Source organism: Boleophthalmus pectinirostris, unplaced genomic scaffold (assembly GCF_026225935.1).
Source record: "Boleophthalmus pectinirostris isolate CB_2022bp ecotype Guang Dong unplaced genomic scaffold, ASM2622593v1 HiC_scaffold_8, whole genome shotgun sequence".
In the NCBI taxonomy this organism is placed as follows: Eukaryota; Metazoa; Chordata; class Actinopteri; order Gobiiformes; family Gobiidae; genus Boleophthalmus; species Boleophthalmus pectinirostris.
In genome coordinates, this window is record NW_026571515.1 from 4,572,823 (window position 1) to 4,589,816 (window position 16,994).

General features: G+C 39.7%; 1 protein-coding gene across 1 annotated transcript in view; it reads right to left on the reverse strand.

Moving 5' to 3' along the window:
* The window catches only part of dnmt3bb.1 (DNA (cytosine-5-)-methyltransferase 3 beta, duplicate b.1), a 134,468-nt gene that overhangs the window by 64,600 nt on the left and 52,874 nt on the right, over positions 1-16,994 (reverse strand). The window lies entirely within an intron of this gene.

Genomic DNA, 16,994 nt, shown 5'->3' on the forward strand with positions numbered 1-16,994 from the left:
AAATTTCTATTTCAGTATCGTCCCAGGCCGAGAACTGAACGCCATCTGACACAATCTTCTTCCGCTATGGACCATAACTGGGCAACTGAGGGACTAAACAGACGTCAATCAAGTGTTATAAACCGATTCAAAAATGTATTTAGACAAAACTTTGGATTTGTACTCATTACTAAAAGCAAAATGAGAAAAACAGGACGCAATTAGACAAAATGGGCAACTAGACTGTACGAAAACAGAACCACTCAACTGAATGGCTTCTGAATCATCGTTTTCAACTTTTACAAGAACATATTTCTTACTGCAACCAAAAACAAATTAAAAGGGAACAAACCCACAGGCGTTTAATCTAACACACTACAGGGTTTTTCAGTCTTAAATGATTTTTAAACAAGCAACAACAAGCGCACGCCACAGACACGAGGAGAATCTTGTGAGACTTAAATCTACGATCATAAAAACTGCAGCGGGATCTGTCTGATCTGCGGACCACACGCTGCAGAGTGGTGAGAGTGATTGTGTCAGCTGATTCCCGTCTACTTGGAAAGATCAGAGCACTGTACTTCCAGTTTAGATGCAAAACAAAAATTATTATTTGAGAAATGTGGTGCAAAACTTCAGATACATGATTTTTAATGCACACATGGCTGTCGATAAAGTCCACATGAAGTAGAGTCTTGACTGTTAATCTGCAGCTTCACCTCGATGTGTGGATGTAAACAGACACATGGAAGGAACTACTCCCACCTTTTTACTTTTTAAGAACGGTTCAGGCTACATTTACACAGAGCCTGGTTTGTTGAGAAACGAATATTTCCCTCCCTCCGTTTTCCAAAATAACATCATGCGCACAGCATCGTTTTCAAAAAAGTTTTCGTTTACATCGACCTGCATCAATCCTCCATCGAGCGCCGTCGTAACTACACCGAGCAGAAGAAATGCGACTGCTGATCTGAGTGCTGCATCATCAAACAGACTGAACTGGGACCAAACCAGGACCAAACCACGGTCAAACCAAGACCGAGCCAGGACCGAGCCAGGTCTAAACCAGGTCTAAACCAGAGCTGAACCAGAGCTGAACCAGGACTAAACTACCGTATTTTCCGGGTGATTAGGGTTATAAGAGGCACTGTCATTTTCCCGAACTTTTTTCACATATAAACCGCACCGGACTATAAGGCGCGTTAAATGAAACACAACAGTTAGGTAAATCAGTCAAACTTTAACGCGTTTACTCGTTACGTTAACTCTCAACTTTGTTCATTTGTAACACGTAAAAAACAAAAAACTGTCTGAGACCGATAAATTGTCAGCGTATTCACAATAACTCATAATTGTTCGGTTATAACTAAAAATAACACATTAGGTCGTTTTCACACCGCTAGTTCGATTATTTGGTCCACACCAGGCAATAAAATTGTTATTATGTAGCAAATACACTCCAGTGTGGTCCGCGTTCACACCGGCAAACGAACCAAAACTGGTTTGACTGATGTGTCTCTGTTTCCCGGGAAAACAGAGATACTCCAGTTATCAACACCGATGTTCCTGTTCATACCACGGGCCGTCCTCATCTCAAATTATCATCATGAACTCATAAAACAGCAACATGTAGAACTTTGTACAAACTCACTGCACATCAGCCCAGGGTTCGGGTAACAGCAGCAGCCGCAGTAGCGCGCAGCTCCTCAGGACGGGGCTGGGGTCTGGTCCTTGGTCTTCTGTCGTCCTACAAGCTCGTTGGTCAGATGGTCCGGAGGCTCTGTCCTCCATGTGCTGGTTCTAAACGGTGGCGAGCAAGACCAGTGCTTGATGGACTGAGTCCGAGCGGGTACGTTCCGTCGTCTGCGCGCTGTTTCCGCGAGGGAAAAGCAAGAATGCGCTGTGGACTACAGGTCCGGGCGCTGCTCTGGTTCTCCGCGCTCAAGAACCGCGGCTGGTTCCGAGGTGGTGCAGCATCCGGACAGAAGCGTGAGTCCAGTTTGGTTTGTTATATGTTGTTCTGAGCGTCCGTCCTCCGCGCATTTGGTTCTTCCCGGGGAAAGCGCTTCCTCAGGTCGAGGCTCCCCGCTCCAGCTCCTCTGAGCCCGGCCTGAACCGGAGCTGCTCCCGCTGGTTCAGGACTCTGGTTTGGATCTAGTCCGACTGTATTTCTCACACTAGGCTAAAAGCAGGACATTTTTTAAAGGTGAATCAATTGAATGGGCGATTGCCATAAAATTATTTGGTTAATTAAAGCCTAAAATAACAAATGCTGGTTCCTACATGATCACGGGGAACACCGGGTCGTCTCTGTGCGTGCAGGTCCTGAACAGAAGTACACACCCCCAATTTTGACTCACTCTGGAGCCACATGTTCGCACACTGGTTCTTGCTCTGATCTTCGTGTGTTACATTCTCTGTATTGGCCATTGTTGGTAAAATAATTCGAAAATGAATTGCGGCTGCGTCTGGACAACAATCTGTTACTGCGCTGGAGTCGCAGATCAATAGGGACGGAGATGTGTGGAAAAAACCATCCGGTCTCTTAAGGTAAACTTCTCACAGCCAGTCGCTCATCTTTTCCTCGTCCACAGGAAAAATGAGGAATCACTGTACGTATTACTCCGCGATGCTCCTGACTACGGTAGCCGTAATGCTGCAAGTGGTGCGGCTTTGTCGTTTACTGAAGTTGTACTGGAACACAAATTCATATAAAAGGCGCTCCGGATTATAAGGCGCGCAGTCGTTTTTGGAGGCTTAAGACCTAATCGTCCAGAAAATACGGTAGGTCTAAACTAGATCCTAAACTGAGGACTGAACCAGAAGAACTAAACTAGGACAAAACCAGAGTTGAACCAGGACTAAACCAGGACTAAACCAAGACTAAACCAAGACTAACCCAAGACTAAACCAAGACTAACCAAGACTAATCCAAGACTAACCAAGACTCAAGACTAACCAGAGCTGACCAGGACTGAACCAGGACTAAACCAGGACTAAACCAGGACTAAACCAGGACTAAACCAGGACTAGGACTTTGAAACTAGGACTGCCCGAGCGAACCCTGAGCCCGTGGAGCAGGGTGTCCGCAAAGCACGATTGGGCGTCGGCTGATCTTCGTCCCATGAGGCGTGGAGTTCTGCGTCGGTCCTTTTCGCCCGTGATCACCCGACGGCCTCCAGGCCTGTCCAGTGGTGATTTTCATTCATTTGTATGAAGAAAAACTAAAAACCCACCACTTCAATCCAGGTTAAAATGCATTGTGACGCGTGTTACTCACATTTGTACAGAGTAAAATATTAACTTTTTTTCCCCTGTAACGCCACATTACTGTGTTACAACAAAAAGCAACACAGTACAGTAATTCGTTACTTTTATAACGCGTTACTCCCAACACTGAATCGAGGACAGTTTATGCTTTTTGATATTGACAATACCTGACAAAATCATGGTAAACTACAACCTGTGTAAATGGGATTGTGTTGCAGGAAAACTGAAGAATATTATGAAACTTTACGATGCTGTGACATTAGTAACATATAGATATAAATGGGATCACAGTGACGCATTTAATTGTGCGGTTGCCCAACTACCAGAGGGCAGCGGGTTCAAAAAGTAGGTCACAAAAACAAAACACCCAGACAACTACTGTGTTATATTTACAATTTCAATCAATTACAATCTTAAACCATCACTTTCCTGTCATCTCGACAATTATAAATGGCAGACGCCGCCGCTCGACTCTGAAAAGTGCTGTCAGGGCAGGGCTGCGCTGACGTGTTAAAACATAATAAATCTGTAAACTCGACAAATGAACGTTTTATCTGTCAAAATTCTGACTAGCGCCCAAATTACTTTCACCATCTTTCAAAATGTTAAGGCCGAACGTTTACAGATAAGACAAATTATCAGACAGAAGCTCAAGCACAGACTAGAAAAAGCCCTCCGGAGGAAACTACGTAATCTTCATATAAAAACTATATCTGTACTGGGATAAACTCTTTATAATTACATGCAGACTTACCTCATCAGGAAGTGTGTGTTAGCTTGCTAGATGCTGTTAGTTTTACTGTAATGACAAATTCTGGCATCTAAGTTCCAAAAAGCTCTTACCATGGTAAAAGTTTCTGAATTTTCTAACAGGTATATTTAGTGTTTTTTGTTTTTTTTTGCTGCGACAACGACGACGGCAACAATGACAATGATGACAATGACGACAACGACGATGACAACGACGACAACGACGACAATGACAACAACGAAAGCGACAACAATGACACCAATGACGACAACAACAACAACGACACCAACGACAATAACGACGACGACAACAATGGCAACAACGACAACGATGGCAATGATGACGACAACAACAACAACAACGACATCAACGACAATGACAGCGACAACAACAATAACAACAATGACAACGACAACAATAACAACAACAATGACAACAACGACAATGATACCAACGACAATGACGAAGACAACAACAACGACAACAATGACAACAACAATAACAACGATGACAATGATGACAACAACGACGACAACGATTACAACGAAAGCGACAACGATGACACCAATGACGACAACAACAACAACGACAATAACGATGACAATGCTGACGACAACAATGACACCAATGGTGACGACAACAACAACAACGACAACAAAGACACCAACGACAACAATGACAACAACAATAATAACACAACAACGATGACAACAATAACGCCAATGACGGCAACAACAACGAGAATGATGATGACAACGACAACAACGATGACAACATGACAATGACAACGACAACAACAATAACAAAACCAACAACGGTGCTGGGACATGGAGACACTTGTACACAAACAAAGCCACTTTAAAGTCGATTCTCTGAGCCACCGGGGGCAGTGCAGAGACCTGAGCACAGGACGCATGTGCGCGTACTTCCTGGTTCGAGTCAGGACCTGAGCTGCAGCATCTCACAGGAGTCGTTTTAACCTACTGGAGACAAATACATGGATAAGTCTCTCTCCAAACTACTACTACTACAACAACTACAACTGCTGCAACTACTACTACAACTGCTACAACTACAACTACAACTACTACTACAACTACTACTAGTGCACCAGCAACAGCAGCTGCTACAACAACAGCAGCAACTTATTGATCAGTCAGTCAAAATACAAATATAGATTTTCAAAACATTTTATCCAAATAAAAAAAGTTACAATAGGGTGAGATGGGGATGTTCACTTTAAGCTCTATCAAACACGGAGAAGCAGAAAGGAATTGTCTAAAATGTGTACAAGATTAGACCACATACGCAAATTTAGGCTGCTTAAAATGTTTTTTATTAATGCCAAATAAAATATCCATATGCAAATGATTCATGTTTGCCTATTATGGGAGCCTAAACTCAGTTTTGTATTTTTTTTTCATTACTGAGATAATTATTCTTATTTTGTTTGATTTAATATTTACTTAAAATGCATAATTTTTGGTATTTTGGTAATTCTTTATGGTTAACATGATTTGTTAATTATTTGTTACAAAATAATTTGATCTATTTACATTTTTCTTTCATTTAATTATTGCTAATGTTAATCATAAATTTACTTAAGTAATGTTTTTTTGTATTATTTTGTGGTCTGTGGCTCCTTATTTAAGCCGTGAGCAGGTTAACCATGGGAGGGTGGAGTGGAGCCAAACAGTTTTTCGACCTCCTGTCACCTGTACGTTAAAGTTCCCCTTTTTGGTTTGTATTTGTATTTGTTTGTCCTAATAATGTAAATCCTCAGTAAAGAGTTTTTAAAACTGTACTTGGATCGCTCTCCGTGGATTCTTTTATATTTGAGGCATTTTAAAAGATGGAACAATGTGGTTAAACCATCAACTATGGCTTCACAAATGTTTGGACCTTACACCTATTTTAAGATAAGATAAGATAAGATAAGATAATCCTTTATTGTCTCCCATGGGAGAAATTTGTCTTGGGACAGGGGGTAACATGTTTTATCAAAAAAACAGGACAACACAACACAAAGCAGCACATAAACAAACACCATAAAACAAAGTAAATATGAGACCAGTATGACCACGAGTGATGCACCAACACGACCCTTAAATTATCCTTAACAGGCCCTTGCATTCTTCTGTTCTATTAATTATTGCACATTCCCTAAGCCTATGTGCAGTTTTGATTGCACATTCCCTAAGCCTATGTGCAGTTTTAGTTATAATTATTGCACATTCCCTTAGCCTATGTGCAGTTTTAGTTATAATTATTGCACATTCCTTAGCCTATGTGCAGATTTAATTATTGCACATTCCTTAAGCCTATGTGTAGCTTTAATGGCACATTCCCTACACCTATGTGCAGTTTTGATTGCACAATCCCTAAGCCTTTTATAATTATTTTTTAACTGCATTATCTGAGTTTAGCAGTTTAACAGCTAGTGGTACAAAAGAATGTTTGAATCTGTTCAGTTTACAGTTTGGGACCCTGTACCTTCTGCCTGATGGCATCAACTCAAACTGACTGTGAAGAACATGGGTTGGGTCATTGATCACCTTCCTGCTGAGCTTCCTAACAGTCTTCCTTTACTTTACACTCATATTAGTTTGCAGGGCTGCAGCTTATCATCCCACTCGCTCGCTCCCGCATTGTGCAGTCCAGCTCCCGTGGGTCAGGGGCTCATGGTGCAGGGCTCTAACTGGAGGTCTAGATAGAGAATATTTACGACTCAAGTTTATTACTGTTAAAAATGTGAAATTATGAAATCAAAATGTCACTAAATATTTACCACCACAGTTTATTAGACTGTGTGGTCCAGATAACAATTGCCAAAATACGACTGTAGTTATTTTTTATGGTTACCACTCACGATTAGTCAATAAATTGTTGCAGCCTCGTTTTTTTTTACAACACAAAATACCACTCATTCATTTTTCCAGTAGTTAAACTAGAACAGGGTTAAAACTGTATGCAGATGTGAGACAGATGTGTGAAAAAGCAGCGAATGCCAGTTTAGGAGCCAAATGGCACCAGATCTGGGGCGATTTGCGATCCGAGGATGTCGTAAAACAAGCGTGGCAGCTCCCTCTGTAACATGAACCCACTGAACCTGAAATCTCCAAAAGACGAACTGCCAAAGCAAAGGTCACGGAGTTTATTTTAAAGGTGCTACATTACGCAAAATTTAATCTTGCGAGTTTCAGAGGTAGAACGTTATAATGTTGTTACCTCATCAGAAACGCACCTGGAGTTGTGTTTTGTTTCATTCACACATAATTAAGCATTACTCAAAGCTCAGAATGCTCTGTTCCACCTTGTGATGTCATATTAACAGCTACGTTTCACTGTTAGTTCAGTAGAGATTGGAAATATCAAGGCTGAAATGATCAAAATGACTCTAGTGAAGGTGTGGAGCTCTTCCTGTATTCCCACATGACATCACAAGCTGGAACAGAGTGTTTTCTGTTTGAGAGAAGAACTCAGCCTAAATCTGCAGGGTTTGTGTCTTAAAGTCAAGTCCCCAGGTTTCAAAATGCCCACTGAAGTCAATGGGCCGAGCTCAATGTCTCATGACTCCAGATTCACCTTTAGCCCGGCGAGGTTCTTCCGGTGGCTCTGGGCCGACTGAGCATGTGCAGTAGAGTCTTTTCTCCCCGGACACACGCAAATGCACGAGAGCGCACGCACGGATCGGAGGGTTTTGAGCTGAGAAAAAGTTTATGATCTAAAAATAGGTAAAAATCGCCAACAAAACCGCCATTTTTGAAAGTTGTAGGTCCCTGTCAGACGAACATGAGCAGTTTGTGATCACATTGCCTCTATGAGAAAAATTCTTTCTCAGCCCGGGAGATTTTTTCTGCTGAAGAACCAGTGAGTGTCACTACGTCAACTTGAGGCAGCTACAAGCAGCAAATACACTATCCAGTTATTTTAATAGATCCATGGTTACAGGACACCTATTATGCAAAATCAACTTTTCACAGCTTTTAATCATGTTATAGTGATTCCCTCTGAAAGTTGTGGAGTGATTCGAGCATGTTTGAGTCGTCTTTAATCAGTTATTTTCAACACAACATATTGCAAATAATGAGCTCACAGGTCTGTACTAACTTCATTCTACAATTTTATTTTCTTAATCAGTGAAACCTGAAGCATTAAGCAGTGTATCAATCATTTTGGTATAAATGGAAAAAATAAAATAAAATCACTGCTCGCTGCCGTTTCGAGTCTGTTGGTGGCGATACGTCACATGGGGCGATGTGGCCGTAGCCTTGGAAGGACCCAACTTTAATAAACCTAATATTTCATTTTAAAAACGCTGTATCTGTGTTTCTTTGAGTGTGTATTATATGTAGTGATGTAACAATAACTGAAATATCGTGATACCGTATTGTCAAAGTTTTCACAGTAATATCGTGGACCATCACAATATATCGAATTACAGGTCTCTTTGCTTAAGTTAAGAGTTATGGTGCAACAACAGCTAAAAAAAAAAAAAAAGACAGAGGGAACTACATAGACCATGATCCTTTGCTCCATTTCAGTGCAGACGACGAGAAGAAATAACAGTTCTAACACTTTTTAAGTCTTAGTTCTTTGGATTAAGGCTTGTCAAGGCATTTTAAGAGGAAAAAGTAGCATATTCACAGTTTTAGCTGTTTAGCTTCCACAAAATATCACAATAAATATTCTATCGTGAGATGTATATTCGTGAAAATATTGTACAGAGCGATTTGGATATTGTTACAATCCTAATCGTGAGCCTCCACATCAGATCGTGAGCTTTCCCAAGATATTGCAAAAAATATTGTACCGTGAGGTTCATACCGTGACGATATCATATCATGAGACTTGGATATCGTTATATTTTGTATTATTTAATAAAATGATACGCACTAGGGGTGTATCTATGAAGCAAAGCAGGCGTGTTAGCTCTTTGTATTTGGACAGCACCCCCAAAGACCCTGGGACTGGTGTCTGCGCAGATGCCCGTGCGTCCGTCTGCAGAGGGCGGCTTTCTGTGGCTTGCGCGATTTGAGCCATTTAACCACCGGCCCCAACAAACCCGTAACACCAACTGTACCTGTACCTCACATTTATTCAATTACAGATGGTTTTACAGCTCAAAAATACATCGAAAAACAGACATTCTGACTGAACGGTGTCACCTCTCCACAGATCTGACCTGTAACTTGGCCTGGTTTGGTCTCCATGATTATAGAAAGGTTTAACGCCATATTGTGAAACATTCCAGACGAAGCAATAACATCTCCATGGAGAAAAGCATCTGACAAGCCTCCACCAGCAAAGTTACTAGAGCCCGACCGATATGGATTTTGCTGTGGCCGATATGAAACCGATATAATGGGAGTTGGAGCTGCCGATAGCCGATATAATCACCGATTATTTAGTGATGTAAAAATTCACTGTAAATGTTGAATTGTTTAAAAAACTTAGGTTTGGCTCTGGTGGATTTTAAAATTGGGTTTATTTAGGCGACATTTATTGTTATTCTGACTCTTTACATCATATTTACAGACAGTAGGTTGGCTTAATGGCATTTTTGCATCACATTCTAGACACTAGTGATGGGTATTCCAGTTCTTTTTAGAGAACCGGCTCTTTTGGCTCGGCTCACTAAAAGCTGCTGGTTCTTTTGGCTCCCAAGTGGCTCTTCAGATTGTTTTGTTGCAAGCAGGACTAAAGCACGTCTAAAGCAGGACTGAATCAGGACTGAACCAGGTCTAAACCAGGACTGAAAAAGGACTAAACCGGGACTTATTTTATGCTAAACTACAGTCAAATATGCTCGTTTTTTTTTATTTTTATTTTTTTTAATCCTACGTACACGCAAATTTCTCAAAGTTTCGTTTTTAGCCGCTGTCGCTGTCAAACCACGAGTCTGCACGCAGCGTGAAGAGAAAAAAAGTAAGAGAAAGAGAAAACACGACTCCCAATAAGGATCAGGCTCCCGTCGTTCCCTTCAAAGAGCCGGATCTAAGAGTCATTTCGTTCGCGACCGGACCCATCACTAGTAAACAAAGTAGCGCTATTAGCCTTTAGCCGTAAATACGTGCGCACCGCGGTAATTAATTATATGCGCAAATGTCATAATTCACACGTCTGTTCACAGCTCATTTACATATCAGTGCAGGTCCAGTAGCAAATATACGGCCAATATAATCAATTTACAATAAACCAATAGAAAACAGTCTGTTTATGTGCAGGAGCTACAGCAGCTAACCCATAACAAATGACAAAAACTAGCTTCAGAGTCGACATATTTCCAACACTCACCGCTCATACAGGCTCCTCCCACATCACAAATCTGCACTAATAAATGTCCTTTTAATCCAGACTCAAACCGATTGTCCGTAAAAAGAAAATAATGTCAGTGTTTGGATCTGTGTCTGCAGGTGTAAACAAACACACGTGAGTGACGCGACTCTGTGGTGTGTTCAGGGACAGTACGGACACACACACACAAATGACTCCGTAGATAAATACTGATGTGGAGCCACATATGATGACATTTATCTGTCTGTAAATTGGATTAAATGAACAGAATGTAGAGAGTCTAAGCTTTATAACGAGGTATAACATGCCCACGTGAAATATCGGCCCCTATCAGCAAGCATATCGGCCGATAGCTGATATGCCTAAAGTTGTCCATATCAGCCGATAATATCGGCCAACCGATATATCGGTCGGGCTCTAAAAGTTACACAATGCACCTTTAACCTTGCAAGACATTATTATAACATCCAAAATACACACCTCCCAGAGTCATACAAACTGCAAACAAGGCAAATTATGAGCCAAAAACAATCCTCTTCCTTTGCCCTGAAGGAACTCATATTTAGAGAAACCAGTCTGGACAAAGCAGGGTCTGACAAAAGAATTCACAAACTGAAAACAACAAGAAGATGGCCCTTGTTTATGATCCTCCAGAAATTATACTTTAGGTTTAACTGACTTGTTGAGCCTTTAATTATGAAATATCTCCTTTACAAGAAGCTTCTTTGTATGCAAATAAAATAAAATCTGGTTAAAAGTACCAAAAATCTGATACTGGGGATGGGACAAGATCTCGTGCCACAAGATTCCATGAGACAAAACTGCCACAAGAGGAAGAATTATCTTGAGAGATTTTTTCCTTACATTTTTATTTTTCTGGGATGAAAATTGGGTTAATTTTGCTGAGTAATTCCCCTTGAGAAGCTGCAATACCAAAACGCAGTGCTCCAATAACACCAAAACTGTAAAAAGCAAAAATTATGAACTGAATAGCAGATCAAAATCTCGTCTTGTCTCTATCTTGTGGACTGAATCTCATCTTTCATCTTGGAGAAATTGTGTCTCGTCCCATCACTATCTGATACTAATGTAATAGTAATATATAATCTAATAATATTAAACCAGATTTGAGCACTTGAACACTTTTTAACTTCATGATATTTACAATATTTACTTATTGTTTAATATCAGAAAGATGGAACAATATTTTTGGGGTCAATTTTTTGTTGGGTTTTGTTCTTTTTCTGTACAGCGAGTAGATTTCAGCTTAAGAGGGATGAATAAATCACATCTTCTAAATGTGTCCTAACTACTCAAGCATTTCATTCTACAGTTATTTTTAATATACTCTACATTAGATTAGAATAGTAGTTTGAGATAATCCTTTTTTAGGTCATTGGGTCAGTAGGATTAATTTGTTTCAATACTAAACATTTATATTTTCCTCAGCCACATATTGTTCTTAAAAAAATAGGCCTGACATGATTTTGAACTATGATATAAAGACAATGCATCTGGCAAATATTACAAGGCAAAGGCCGTTGAGCTTGTGTTATGACTCTGATCTGAGCTGTTACCTCACTGCACATTCCTCTGTTGTACAGTCGTCTGTCCCTGGGGCAGCAACACTGTCAAAACATCTGACACCAAACATCAGCACTGCTCCTGCTGCTACAACTGAGACAACAACTACTACTACTACTACTACTGTTACTACTACTACTACTGTTACTGCTGCTGCAACAACTACTACTACTGTAGCTGCAACAACTACTACTACTGTTACTGCAACAACTACTACTACTGTTACTGCAACAACTACTACTACTGTTACTGCAACAACTACTACTACTGTTACTGCAACAACTACTACTACTGTTACTGCAACAACTACAACTACTACAACTACAGCTACAACAACAACAACAACTACAGCTACAACAACAACAACAACTACAGCTACAACAACAACAACAACTACAGCTACAACAACAACAACAACTACAGCTACAACAACAACAACAACTACAGCTACAACAACAACAACTACAGCTACAACAACAACAACTACAGCTACAACAACAACTACAGCTACAACAACAACTACAACAACAACAACTACAGCTACAACTACAGCTACAACAACAACAACTACAGCTACAACAACAACAACAACTACAGCTACAACAACAACTACAGCTACAACAACAACTACTACAACAACAACAACTACAGCTTCAACTACAGCTACACAACAACAACAACAACTACAGCTACAACAACAACAACAACTACAGCTACAACAACAACAACTACAGCTACAACAACAACTACAGCTACACAACAACAACAACTACAGCTACAACAACAACTACAGCTACAACAACAACTACAGCTACACAACTACAGCTACAACAACAACAACAACAGCTACTGCTACTGTACTGCTGCTGCTGCTGCTGCTGCTGCTGCAACAACTACAACAACTACTACTACTACTGCTGCTACAGTAACTACTACAACTGATACAACTACTACTACTACTACTAATGTAACTACTACTATAACTACTATTACTGCTATTACTGATGCTGCAACAACTATTACTACTACAGCTGACACAACTACTACAGCTGATACAACTACTACAGCTGATACAACTACTACAACTACTACTGCTACAACAACTATTACTACAGCTGCTACAGTAACTACTACAGCTGATACGACTACTACTACTACTACAGCTACAACAGCCACAGCTGCTACAACAGCATCTATAACTACAACAACAGCATCTATAACTACAACAGCTATAATTACAACAACAACAACAGCATCTATAACTACAACAGCTATAATTACAACAACAACAGCAACAACAGCAGCAGCAGCAGCAGCAGCAGCAGCAGCAGCAGCAGCAGCAGCAGCAGCTATTACCACTACTGCTGCTGCTACTTCTAAAACTATTCTTGTGCCACTTTTACTGCAGATTCTGCCTGCTCCCTGCACACATTTTTAGTACTTTTAAAGTTCTGTAGTTACATTTTCAAATCAAACTAAGTATTATTATGAAAAGTAAAAGGTGAACCATGTAACTTTTCTGTCGGCAGGTCTCCAAGGAGATGTTTTTCGATTTACTCTTCATGATGCAAACAATACAAGACAATATTTCTTAGGGATGGTGTGGTGTATCCAGTATAATCTAACATCACGGTTTTGGCTTTCTGACCTGAGGCTGTTTAAACTAAAGGCATTTGTATGAACTCGAGAGAGAGAGTACGAGTCTAAGCCCTAAACCGAACCCTGAGGACTGAGATTTTAACAATCTTCGCCTGTTTACAGCTGTGGAAGAGTTTATGGGAATGAAGCCTCACAAGTGACTTTTGTGTTCGGCCCTCAAGGATTCCTCATCGATTACATTGTACAAAAAATACTGAATTGTCATGAGGGAGGAAGGGTGGCGCAGGTTTGTGGGCGAAGCATTGGACAGAATCTTACGGCTAAACCTAAGAAAGGGTTTGAATCAGGCCCGTGGAGATTGTTAAAATACTCAGGAGGTGCACGGATGACATCTAAAACCTCTTCAGGCATGTTTTTGATGAGGGAATGACAGATTTCCCTCACCATGTTCTTTCTATTTTGCGTAATATTTCCACTTTAAATCTTCTGGATTTTGTCATTGACTGTGTCCGAATGTCCACCGCAGCCCTTAACCCCTCATTCACTGCAGAGGCCCGCACTCTATAGCAAAATATATACTGCTCTTATTCACAGAGAGAACTGGATAATTATCTTTTCTATCTTTTAACATCTCGAGCTGAGGCACCTTTTTAACAACGGTTTATTTACTGTCATTTCCAGACTATAAGCCGATACTTTTCTGTGTACATTTTTCTCTGTAAATGTCTGAAGTTAGAGCGTGGACACCTGCGCAGTGGCGGAATTAACAGTTTGGGGGCTCTAGGTGAACTTGAGGTTGGGGCCCTCTCTATAATGCACTGTTGTTTTTTTTTATATATTTACTGTTTTATTAATGCCAAATAAAATATCCAGCACAAATTATGCATGATATGCTTACATTCATCATTTGTATATTTTACTTTACTCTCATATTTAGTTTGCAGGACTGCAGTTTATTATCCCACCCACCCACTCCCGCGTTGTGCAGTCCTGCTCCTGCAGTGAGTTTTCAAAATGTGTCCTGCACCGCACACGACCTGCGGGAGTGCAGGGCTCTAATGCACATCTCTATTTGAATTAGGGTGGATTGGAAACGTGTCTTATTAAACAGGTAGTCATAATCAGAGCTGAAAGTAGTTTTATTTTTTCCTACTACAATTACATTTTTGTTTACATCCATTTTACATGATTATGATTCTGTTCAAATCAGGGTCAAGCTGACTCCATTTTAATGTAAAAGCGGGGATGTTTTGACAGTTAAAATAAAGTTGACAATCAGATATGTAAATTTCATGTTCCTAAATTAAGGCCTAAAAAGTCTTAAATTATGTGTTTTATGTATTTTTTTTCCACAAAGGTCTTAATCTTCATTAGCCTATTTTTTGTAAACTCAACCGGGCTGCAATGCAATGTTAAACAGAGAGAGGAAAAAAACCAAACAAACATTTTTTACTCATTGCCGCTGGCGCCACAAACAAATCAGTAGAGTGGAGGAAGACACTCGATGGATCATTTGAAGTGTAGGTTTAATTCACAGTGACTCTTAGATTCATTATTCGAATTGGATCTATCACCCGCATAATGGATGCCATGTTGGTCTTAATTTATATGGTCTTAAAAAGGTCTTAAAGTCTTAAATTTGGGGTAGTCAAACCTGGGAGATACTCTGGCTTCTACTCAGCTGCGCTTATTAGTCCAGAAATTACGGTAATTGTGTTTTATCCTTAATCAACAGTCATAAACCAGAGCTTCAATCTGCTTCATTCTCAAGTGTCAAGTGTCGTGTCCAGTTAAACACCCGTCACTGTGCTGGTGTTTTTTTGACTACTTCTTTTCACACTACTTTTCAAGGTGCATTGTGTGTGTAAATTTTGAGTGCACTACTATTTCACTCATTCGGTCATGTTACCTCATTACATTCGGACTGAGCCTGTCATTACACAAGTTTGCATTTTTGCCGTATTTCCCCTGTTAAAACTTGCACAGGTGTGACCCATCGAAGGGAAATCAGACTACTCACAACAGGTTTCACCGTTTACATTCCATTTGAATAATACTCCTGAAATCAGATAACCTTTAGAGTTTAGATGTGCTTGTAACGGCTGCCACTTCAAACAGGAACAGCCCATAAAACTGTGTGAAATTTTACTTCTGTGAATCACTATTTGTGGAAGGAATGCAGTGAAGTGTTAACTCTGAAACTAGAGGGTTGTGTTTTCAAACCTGAGGTTGGTCATGTGCTAACACACTAAACCCACATTGGTGTTTGTAAAAATTCAAAACAAATATTTGAAATGTACATAGAACAAACAACAAACAACTACGGCACGAACAAACTTTATGGTGTAGAATAGCTCTTATAACAGGATGCCGGATGATAACACAGGAATGGAAATCTACCAATCAATCATCTTTCAGTAAATGGTTAGAATGGATGCTTAAAACTGCAAACTATGAAAGGGTGACTTATAGATTACAGCAACGGCAAGATTTATTTTTCAAGATATGGAAAAAATTCTTTGACTATATGGAAAACCACAGAGGACTATCGCTAAACTGAACAAACAAATGTATTATTATTATTATTATTATTATTATTATTACTACTACTACTATTATATGTGTGTATATATGTGTGTATGTGTATATGTATATGCGTATTTATATATGTGTGTATATGTGTGTGTATTTTTATTTATTTTTTTCCCCTTCTTTATATTATTTAGGTATTATTTATTTTTCTTTTCTCTGGAGACAGTGGGGGGCTGGGGGGGAAAAAAAAAAAAAAAAAGAGGGTCACATTGTATTACTATTAATTATATTATTTATTTTTTCTTCTGGGAAAAAAAAAAAAAAAAAATGTACATAGTCGATATTTATATTATATAATTTCGTATCATCTTAGTTTAAGGTGCATTGCTGGATGGATGTGTTTAATGTCACACTCTGGAACATTCCAGGCAAAGCAATAACATCTCTGGAGACAAGCAGGTGATGGACCCTTAACCAGAAAAGTTGCCAATGCATCTTTAAAAAAAACTAATGGTAACACTTCAGCGACCACATAATAATCACTAAACTAATGATGGCAACTATGCTAATTAGCAGTTACTTAGATATTTGTTGGTGTTCATCAAACACTTATTAAAAGGGGTCTAACGGTACATGTATTGGTGCCAAACGGTTTCAGTAGTGGCAGTGTTTCCCACAGAGCTTTAGAATTAGGACAGGACTCTGACGTACGTGAATCCTCGCAAAATTACGATTGTCACACCACGATCCTCACTTACGCCAGCACAGAATCTCCGTCCCCAGCAGATCTGCGCTTACTGCAATGGGGACAAGTTGGTTTTTGGGGCCAAAAATATAAAGAGTAAAACTTCATGCTGGAACTGTTAGAGCTGCGATTTATTTTTTGAAAAGTTTTGTTTACTGTGTATAAGGAATTTTTGTTTTGTTTTTTTATAATATTTCATACATTTGTGGGTTTTATTTATTTTTATTTATTCAATAT